This window comes from Zeugodacus cucurbitae, chromosome 4 (genome assembly GCF_028554725.1).
Source record: "Zeugodacus cucurbitae isolate PBARC_wt_2022May chromosome 4, idZeuCucr1.2, whole genome shotgun sequence".
In the NCBI taxonomy this organism is placed as follows: domain Eukaryota; kingdom Metazoa; phylum Arthropoda; class Insecta; order Diptera; family Tephritidae; genus Zeugodacus; species Zeugodacus cucurbitae.
This window is the reverse complement of record NC_071669.1, coordinates 45,573,495-45,581,147: the sequence shown is the minus strand read 5'-3', so window position 1 is coordinate 45,581,147 and position 7,653 is coordinate 45,573,495. Positions and strand designations below refer to the sequence as shown.

Below are 7,653 nucleotides of genomic sequence, written 5' to 3'. Positions count from 1 at the left end.
GCACTAGTGTGGGTGTATTTAGTTAGCTAAAAACCATTGGTGACGAGACCTGCGAGTGATCTGTGGAAAAAAATGGGCTGCCATAGATTATATAAGCCAAAAAAATCGCCGACTGCATGTGAAAACGGCTTATGTAAGTGCCAATCTCCAATACTCACGCTTGAAGAGCTGTCAACTTCATTTACAGCTTCCATGCAGAAAAGTAGGATGCAAATATGCTGACATGCATGCAGTAAATGCAAGCTAACGATACTGTTCTTCTTCTTCAATTATTTTACACATATTTTTTAAGTATGCGACTTTCATTTCCTACTTTTCGTGTTGCTTTTTCACTTCTCTTGCACATTTTCTTACTTTCACACAATTTCAATTTGATTATAATGTTTTTTTTTTTTTTGTAAAAAACGTGCACATCCCGTTACCACAATTCCGCTAACTTTACATATGCATGTCTGTGAGTCAGTATACATATGACTATGACAAGCCAAGCGCAAGGAGTGTCTCCTCTATAGTTGAAGTATTTATCAGCTTTTACGCTTTTCTTTACCATACTAATGCTGTTGGTTTTGTGTTCATTTTTCTTTTTTTTTGTTTTCTTCTTTTTTGTTTTGTGTATTGGCTTGAGCTCTTTGTTCGGCGGCAACATAAAATTGCTCACATACCGTTATGTGTGCACTTCCTGTTGAAATTGCATTTCGTTGTTTGCGCCACCAACACAAATATGCGATGCTTATACTCGTACCAGCGAATAACTGTTAACACAGCGCACACTATTTAAAGACGCAACGTTGTTAGTGTGAGAGTCCATATTTCACATACCCTATTCTTTTGGGACCGTGTACTACGTTCTCCGCTGTGTGGTTTACGATGCATTCGCTGTATTAATTCCGTTGTTTATTTTCAATTGTGAGCTCAGTGTCTTATCTGACATTTTCGTTGCTCACGCCTTGTTGCACTAATAGCATTTGCATTCAATTCTCACTTTCAGCTTTTCAGCATTAGCGGTTGTGTAAGTAGCGGTACCGTGGTGTATACGTAACATGCTTGTTACATTGCATGGTCTAGCAGGTGTTGGATTTGCGTTTGTATTTGGCTATCATTTTGTGTTTATGTATATCGGGGAAACATAAATAAATATTGTTTGACACATATATGTCTGTGCTTTTATAGACATATATAGCTGATAGTGATATATATTTATTGTAGTTAAAAAATGCAAAAGTAATATTTAGTGTTTGGTGATTTACTGTAGATAAATCAGTACGAAATATTTTTTAGTTTATATTATTTTATTTATTTTGCAGTAGTTTTGTTTTCTGTTTTTATATATACTGATATACCACGTTTAATTGACACATGATGTACATATGTTATATAAATATGTCATTATTTTGACAATTTATTTGAATCCAATTTTGCAAAGAATGACTGCATATGTATTAATTGGTTTGTCGGCATAAATGGTTCAATTTGAGTGCCATTTGTTTTTCTTTACTCATTTGCCGCATATTTCTTCCAACAGTTTGCAAACTGATGAAAGTTTTAGATTGTCACTGTCCCTCAATTATCTTGCTATCAAACATAATCTTTGCAGAATTACGTCATTGTACTTTCAAGAAGTAACAATATAAAGACATATATTTTTTAAACATTTTAGAAAAGACTATATATATAATAAGTCAAATTTAATGACTACCGCTGTCAAATCAATGGAAATGGTTGTAACTTAATTTTTGTGACAAGTTATGATAACAATTAAATCTATACTAATATTATAAAGCTGAAGAGTTTGTTTGTTTGTTTGAACGCGCTAATCTCCGAAACTACTGGTTCGAATTGAATAATTCTTTTTGTGTTGGATAGCCCATTTATCGAGGATAGGCTATATAGCATCACCAATAGGACCAATAGGAGCGAAGAAACAGTGGTAAATGTGTAAAAAACGGGGGAGATTATTTATCTTTGAGGGCTTCCGTTCCTTGCGCTGCGAAAGCGGAGCCGGAGGGGGGTGTAGCTCTACGAGATACCATGCCGCGTGGCTCACTCGCGTGGTCGGCTCCGTACTGAACGATCGAACGCAGCGCTAATTTGTTTTTGCGATATATTATCATCGTAATTGTTTAAAAAAGGGATATTTGTTTTAATTATGAATATTTTAATGTGTTTTTGTGTGCATATACAGTCAGTCATATAGACATACATATGTTCGGAATATGTTGAATATTCTTCGTGTTTTTTTGATATGTAAACTCCTATAAAACTCAAAAGGAGGTCCAAGAAATGGTTTAGGAGAAAAATAATGGGAAATGTTAAATAAATAATAAAGTAAATGCGAGTAGTATGAGACCAAATACTTATCTCTTGCCTTGATGTCTTGGTCTATGTTGAGAATACAACTAAGACGGAAATCCAACATAGAATCAGATTATATTTAAGACAAAGTTTTTGTTCTTCTTATTCAGAGACTTTTTAATCTATACTACTATTATAAAGAGGAAATATGTGTATGTATGTTTGTATTGAATAAACTCGAAAACTACTGTGTTGATTTAAAAAATTCTTTCATTATTGGAAAGCTACATTCACCCCGAGTAACATAGGCTATACTTAACTTTCAGGAAATAGTTCCCAGGTGAGTGTATCAAAAAGACTCCGTGATGGATAATCTTAATCTGAAACTAAAAATCATCTTGCAAGTCATTCTCTTCGCATCGCAATCGCATGCCAGAGAGTCGAGTAACTAACTTTCGCAGCTGCTTGCTGAACAAAATTTCAAAACCTGCCAAGTACGCGCTTGAGAGTCGAGTACGGAGCGTATGCAGTGTCTTGAAGAACAAAATATTAGAAATATACAAGCTCGCACTAAGGCTTCGAACTCTGAGCGTTCCCAACGTCTTCATAATCAGAGAGAAAGATAACGGACACAAAAGACTAGAAGTCGTAATCAGGTATTAGCTCATTGCAAATAAAATATAATTTCATGTTCGAATTTTACTCATTTTACTTTTTTTTAAATGAACCCACACAAAAAACGGTAAACGTATACACATAAGAATATAAAAATTATAACTTTTGAAAAATTTATTTAAACCCGTGCGAAGCCAGAGCGGTCTCAATATTTTCAATCGGTATTTATATTGCCTATAAACACATTTTGTTAATTTTGTCTTTCTCAAATGTCCTATGTAGATATTGAAATGTCATCCAAGTTGTACGAAGCTAATAAATCTTTTGTATGCAATTATATCGACAAACTGCATTAGGCAGCCTAAAGTAGATATTACTCTTATTAGCCGTAAATAACTGAGTTTGCGGAGGAGTGCCATCATTCACATATGTACAATCATATATAGTGAAATTGTGTACTATAACAGTGTTTTGCAAATGCAAAGTGGTGCAATTTGCACATACTCGTATATATGTACACTAACTCGAAACATTAACCTCAAACAGCGTGTTTGAATACAAGCACACGCATGCACGTGCCTGGGCATAAATAAAATGCATATAGAGGGTGTATATTTTAGAGTTATAGATTTTCATAAAGGGATAGGGTTTTATAGATATAGAGTTTCAAACCAGATCTCAATATAAAAACATGAATTTGAAGTTTTTTTGACTATGGCAAATGGATTTTGAGTTGCAAATTTATATTTCACATATTTACCGCCAAATTACCTACAGCGTTATGACATATTTTTGGCTTAATATCCCACATATTATCATCTTCATTTATTTTCAAGTGATTTATTTCAAATAAAAAACCCTCTGCCTCTAAAAAAGACACCTTATATGCACATGCTTGCGTGCATACATTTAGGAGCAACGCCTACTCAAATTCATACAAGCAAAGTATGCAAGCAAGTACTTTATACATGAACGATTTCGAGAGGATAAAAGCATTCACCAAATCCTTGCACATACAAGCGTACACACACATTGAATCATACATAAACACATACATATGTATATTGCATGGATATTCGCGTTTTAACTTAATAAAGCGTATGTGTACATATGTGTGTGATACACAAATGCGTGTGTGGGCTATAAGAGCCAGTTTATATAACAGCATTTTGCTACTAAAGTGCTGAAGTGAGTGAATTTAAATATAATTACCAGTGTTATTATTTTAATTTTTTTATCGCAAAAATCTACAAGAGCAAAAAACAAGCGAAAGTTAACAGTTTTCGCACTAAAATACGTGCATAAATTAGTATGAATAATAATTTATGAAGTCGATAAAAATGCAGAAGCTTGTGTGCTAAGTTGGTATAATACGTTTTTATGACGTCATAAACTTTAAAATATTAGTTTGCTTATTAAATGCACAAGCAGGAGGGTATAACAATTGGTTTCTGGTAGAAATTTTGGAGTAGTTTCATTGCAGAAGATATTTGCGGCATATGTTAAGGGGCACTGCCTTATTGATACTTGAAAAAGGTGAATAATATTTTTGGCGAAGTTGTTAAATATATTATTTACACGTTAAAGTCAATAAGAAATGGAATGAATCAGGAAATCGTAGTATGAATACTGTGGTGCTGTTGTGGGTAAATTCACGAACCGCCTAAAAAATAATGCCCATATAATATCTTATTAAAATACACTACTGGAAAAAATTAAGGGATCAAAAATAAATTCCAAATTTTTGGGCAAATTTCAACAGGCCGTAACTTCGAAAGAAATGGTCGTACAAGAAATCGATGAAGAAGGAAATTATAGCTCCAAGTGTCTAGTTTTTGGATTAGAACTTAAAAAATTTTTAACCTCTGCGGTTTTTGAGTAATCGTAGAAAAACCTGCAACAAAAAAATTTTCAAAATTTTTTTAGTTTTTTTTTTTTGGTCTACGGGAAATTTGGAAAAAGTTTGTTTAGCTTAACCACTATAAGGATCGGATACTTTGTTCATTTAGCTTTAATTTGGTTTTTTGAACACCTCGATACGTCCACTTCTTGTCCAGATATCGGTCTTCAAATGGAAAAGGATCTTTTTGTCTTTGATTATCGATATCTCAGCAACCAATGATCGCACAGAAAGTTAATGGTGGGTTTCAAGAACTTGAATGAATTCTCATTAATGGCTAGCCATTGCTTTTCCGAATTTTTTTTTTCTTATTGTCACATGAATTTGAAAATGTAACAAAAAAAGGGCTTTTGGTGGTTTTTTGGAAAATCGTGCATTAGATCGAAAATTTTGAGGAAACCACTAATGTTAAGTGTGCCTTTTACAGTTTAATATGTCCACGAAAACCCTAAAAAAAATCAAATTAATTCAGCCAGCCGTTTTTTTGTTTCGCTCGATCAAATTTTTGAAAAAAATTAAAGGATCACATTTTTTGCTCTGAAGAGCTCATAATTTGCGATGATCGGGCAATTGTCAAAGAAGTTCGACGAAAACCTTTTGTCAATGCGAATATTGTTGCTCGAAACTTCCCCAATCGCAGACAACTTGTTCCTTAACTTGTTTTTTTTTTTTTGTTTTAAATTTAAGATTTTTCTGGAGCAAAAATGTGGAAAAAAATGTCTAATTCAAAAACTAGACACTTGGAGCTATAATTTCCTTCTTTATCGATTTCTTGTACGACCATTTCTTTCGATGTTACGGCCTGTTGAAATTTGCCAAAAATTTGGAATTTATTTTTGATCCCTTAATTTTTTCCAGTAGTGTATAAAATTTCCATATTATCAATCAATAATTGCATCGTATTTCAATTGTATGTGATTACTAGTTGCAATTTGAAACATATTAAGCAGCGTAGGCGCGCTCAGCAGTCTATTGCGGATTGTTAGCGACACCAACGTGCTGAGAATATAAATATGTTTGCCCGTGTGTATAAATACGAGTAAAACTAACAGTTTACGCAATAACACCTAATTAGTTTAGAGTCAATTGAGAAATCTATATATTTTTATATGTGTCCATATAAATTGTGACGCAATCGAATATGCAATGTCGAAGCACAAAGCGAAAATTAAATTTTCGCGCTTTCGCAATACGCGTATACCATAAATATGCGTCAGACAACTGACGACGGTTACGCTAACGCAAAGCCGGCAACATGCTACCAGCACGGCATGGCAGTTCTTGCAAATTGCCAAGGATAAACACGATTATAGCAGCTCAAAAATTCTGCTGCGACACAGGCGCAGCAATAATGAAAACGCAACGCGGCACCTACTCATACCCACATACATACGTATAACGAGCGTTGTAGGCGCAAGCAACTTCAAATGACGTAATCGTGGCATCGTAAAAAACGCCTTTGGCTTATTTTTTAGTTGTCGGTTCCAGAAGCGTTTGAAGTAGTTGAAATATTTCGAAAAATCTTATTAAAATTTGCAAATATTCTTAAATGCCCTTTTCAAATATTCTTAATTGATTGGTATTTACGAAAATTAGTAGAAATAGGATATCAATGAAAAATAGCTGAGAAAGAAATAATAGTTGTGTATTGAAACCTTGGCGATTCGTAGTCCGATTCATACAAGAAATTTAGCCTTTAGACTAAAATAAGAGAGTTATATACGTTTGTCAAAAATGTTTACTGAAAACTAATTTCGTCATATGCATTTCTTTCAAAGCATCAATAGTGGATCTTTGCCCCTTAACTAATTTTTTATCAAAAAAATATTATAATAACAAATCTCATACAAATGAAACTGTTATGAAGCTTCAAATACTTCCCTTTGAGATAGGGCTATGAAATTTTCCCCAAAAATCTACAAAAATATGTTAAATATATAGTAAACAAAATTTACCACATCGGATGTCTACATCCTATAGTCAACAAGTAAGAAAAGGCTAAGTTCGGGTGCAACCGAACACTTTATACTCTCGTAATTTATTGAAGAAATTTTATTAAGATAACACACAATTTGACCCATATATTCGGCATAAAGTTTAATAGAATAACGAAGATAGTATATGAGGGCTAAGGTAATTCCCAAACCGATTTCATTAATTTTCACCAGCAAGGTACACTATATCCAAGACTATACGCTCACTTAATTTTTCTAAAGCCCACCGTATTTTTGTCCTAAACCTATATGTAATTAGGTATATGGGAGCAGGGATATGTTATGAGCCGATATTTTAATAATTTTGGGAACAGAGACAGACTATTAGAAGAAAACAATTTCCTCTGAATTACATTAAATTATATGAGAGATTTACCGATATTTTCGGTTAAAATTTACCCTTAGGCGCTGAGTTTAACATGTTCGATATCTGGGGCCTTGAAAAGTTATAGTCGTTTTTCGAAAATTTTTTCACAAGTGAAATGCACTATTTGTGTAAAGTTTTATTCCGCTATGTTCATGGTTCTTTAGTAATCATTATAAAGTGAAGGAATCAGGTGTAATTCAAAATGGAGTTATAGGGAAAATAGTCGTGGTTGTGAACCGATTTCGCCCATTTTTTATCCGCGTTATCATGGTGTCAAGAAAATATTATATATCGAATTTCATTAAAATCTGTCGAGTAGTTCCTGAGATATGGTTTTTGACCCATAAGTGGGCGATGCCACACCCATTTTCCATTTTGTAAAAAAAATCTGAGTGCAGCAGAAGGAATTCTGCTATTTCTTTAGTGTTTCTGACGTTTTTCGTTAATGAATTAACCAACTTTTAGTAATTTCAAACCTAACCTTT

The 7,653-nt window shown here is 33.4% G+C and overlaps 2 protein-coding genes across 6 annotated transcripts in view; both read right to left on the bottom strand.

The window, feature by feature from the left end:
- LOC128921527 (uncharacterized) overlaps positions 1–7,653 on the bottom strand; it is a 225,529-nt gene that overhangs the window by 16,342 nt on the left and 201,534 nt on the right. The window lies entirely within an intron of this gene.
- Positions 1–7,653, bottom strand: part of LOC105221050 (calcium-binding protein E63-1) — a 123,288-nt gene that overhangs the window by 23,433 nt on the left and 92,202 nt on the right. The window lies entirely within an intron of this gene.